This window comes from Octopus bimaculoides, chromosome 16 (genome assembly GCF_001194135.2).
Source record: "Octopus bimaculoides isolate UCB-OBI-ISO-001 chromosome 16, ASM119413v2, whole genome shotgun sequence".
Lineage (NCBI taxonomy): Eukaryota > Metazoa > Mollusca > Cephalopoda > Octopoda > Octopodidae > Octopus > Octopus bimaculoides.
This window is the reverse complement of record NC_068996.1, coordinates 6468347-6471468: the sequence shown is the minus strand read 5'-3', so window position 1 is coordinate 6471468 and position 3122 is coordinate 6468347. Positions and strand designations below refer to the sequence as shown.

Genomic DNA, 3122 nt, shown 5'->3' with positions numbered 1-3122 from the left:
GTGTGTGTATATATATATATATATATATATATATATATATATATATATATGTATGTGTGTATGTATATTCATAAATGTGTTTATATATATGTAACATATGGTATAATTATAAACAGGGCATGTATGTATGTACATTCATCACTGTGTGTGTGTGTGTGTGTGTGTGTGTGTGTGTATATATATATATTTATTTATTTATACATATGTAATTATATATATGTATGCGTATATATATGTATATATATATTTATTTATACATACATAATTATATATATATAATTATACATGTAAGTAAATATCATCATCATCGTTTAACGTCCGCTTTCCATGCTAGCATGGGTTGGACGATTCGACTGAGGACTGGTGAAACCGGATGGCAACACCAGGCTCCAATCTAATTTGGCAGAGTTTCTACAGCTGGATGCCCTTCCTAACGCCAACCACTCATACATGTAATTATGTACATGTATATATATCATTCTCATTATCATTTAACGTTTGTTGTCCATGGGTTGGATGGTTTGGCCAGGGCTGGAAGGCTGCACGTCCAGTCTGGTTTTCTATGGTTGGATGCCCTTCCTAATGCCAATCACTCTGAGTGTGTAATGGGTGCTTTTATGTGCCACCAGCACAGGTGCCATTTACTTGACACCACTATCTGCCATGACTGCGATTTTGCATGGCTTGAGTCTGCTTCTCAAACACGACATAATGCCAAATGTCTCTGTCATTCATCATTGCCTCTTTGAGGCCCAATACTTGAAAGGAGCTTTACACGTGCCACCAGCATCGGGCACTTTGCCTCCATGAGGCCCATTGCTCAATTGGTACTTTTTACATGCCACCTGTAAAGGTGCCAGTTATGTGACACCAGCATCTCGCCAAAGGTCTCAGTCTCTAGTCATTACTTCTGTGAGGCCCAAAGTTCAAAGATCATACTTCCCCACCTTGTCCCATGTCTTCCTGAGTCTACCTCTACCACAGGTTCCCTTCACAGAGATCGGCACTTCTTTATACAGCTGTCCTTGTCCATACGCATCACATGACCATACCAGCACAGTTGCCTCTCTTGCACACCACATCTGATGCCTCTTATGTGTCCTCAGCTGTCACAAATGATGCTTCACTGCCGTGTAGCATAGCTGTTTGCACACAGGCATTGTACTATCTGTCTTTCACTCTGAGGGTGAGGCCCTTTGTTGCCAGCAGAGGTAGGATCTCTCTGAACTCTGCCCAGCCTAATCTTATTCTCACAGCTACACTCTTGGAACATCCACTTCTGCTACTAACTTGGTAACCTAGATAATGGAAGGTATCTACTACCTCTAGCTTATACCCATGGCAGTTGAGGGAGTCTATTTTCTGCACATTTTCAGTGTTTATTGTACCTGTGCATCTTCCACATACAAAAGCTAGTTTCCCTGTTAACCTTCCTCTGATATTGCTGCACCTCTTATGTGTCCATATCTTACACCAGGTACATCTTATGGAGTTTCTACCTATACCTTTTCTTCAGATCGAGCAGGGCTATCAGCCTGAAGGGATTTGTAATTTGTCTGCCTTCCTACTTACTAAGACTTTGGTTTTTGCTACGTTAACTCTAAGGCCCTTTGATTTTAGACCTTGCTTCCATACATGAAACTTCTAGTTCTGGTAGTGTTTCAGCTTTAAGAACAATGTCAGGGGCAGCCTGTCTTAAATTCCTCTGTTATTGCTAGAGGACTATGATGAATAAGAAGGGGCTGAAAACCAATCTTTGGTGTACCCCTACTTGTACCCTGAATCTTTTGTTGTACTCATTGCCAACCCTCACCTTACTGGTAGCGTCCCTGTACATGCTCTCACCAATCTCTGATCTATCCCTAGTTTCTGCATTGACCACCAGATAAGAGACTGAGGGACCCTGTCAAAGACTGCCTCTAAGTAAACAAAAGCCAAGTACAGAGGTTCATCTTTGGCTATGTATCTCTCTTGTAGCTGTCTTACCAGAAATATAACACCAGTGTTACTTCTCTCTGACACAAAACCAAACTGCATCTCATCTAAACTAATTCTCTCCCTAATTAGTTGGGTTATGACCCTCTCCATAATTTTCATCTCCTGATCCAACAACTTGATACTTCTGTTATTATTTCTATCTAGGAGGCATCACCTTTACCTTTGTAGCAGTTGACTATGGTACTGCTCCACCAGTCATTGGATATGACTTCTTCGTGAACCACTCGATTTACAATACAGGTGACTAGACCATAACCCACACCACCAGATATTTTAAGTGGTGATTCCTGATGGGCCAGGAGCTTTCCCTGTCTTCATATCCTTAATTGCTTTATCTACCAGTGTACTATTGATTCAGATAGCTGATCCTTCAGTTGGGTCAACATTTGGCAGACTTTCTTCCTGCCATGCATTCTCTACATTTAGTAGTCTTTCATAATGGCATTTCCAAGCCTCTTTCTTTGCAGAATCATTAAATGCACCATCATTCATGCAACCACATTTCTCTCATATGACATCACAATTTTCTCTCACTCACTGCCTTGCAATCTGAAACACTTCAAGTCTTTGGTCCTCATGTCGATGAAAATAGGCAAACAACTTCTTTTCTGCTTCTCCCCTGGCTAGATATACCTGTCTCCTAGCTTCCCTTCTGGTTGTCTGATACAGTTCCCTGCTACCCTCACTCTTCCAGGCCTGCTTCTTTGTCTTATCTATAGCATCGTTCCACCACCACACCTCCCTAAGTCTGGGTGTGACTTTGCACCAGCTGAAAATTTGGTCTGTGGCACTCATCAATCTGTTGTGTAGGAATTCCCAGTTGCCCTCTATGTTGCAAGTCTGTAATTCCTCCTCCCTCTCATCAAATTTCTCAGGATGTTCCTAAATCCCAGACCTTAAGCTTCCAAATCCATCTTTTCCAGATTGGTCTGTTTCTTGGCATCCTTCTGGCCTCGAGTCTAAAGTCACTAATGACTAGTCTATGCTGAAGGATACATTCTTCACCAGAAAGAGTTTTTGTATTTAGGAACAACCATGCATGTAATGATATATATATATGTGTGTGTGTGTGTGAATGTGTGTGTGTATATAGATATGTATATGTGTGTGTGTGTGTGTGTATA

At 41.1% G+C, this 3122-nt stretch overlaps 1 protein-coding gene across 2 annotated transcripts in view; it reads left to right on the top strand.

Annotated features, from left to right (window-relative positions):
- LOC106883358 (bromodomain-containing protein DDB_G0270170) overlaps window positions 1-3122 on the top strand; it is a 212788-nt gene that overhangs the window by 33114 nt on the left and 176552 nt on the right. The window lies entirely within an intron of this gene.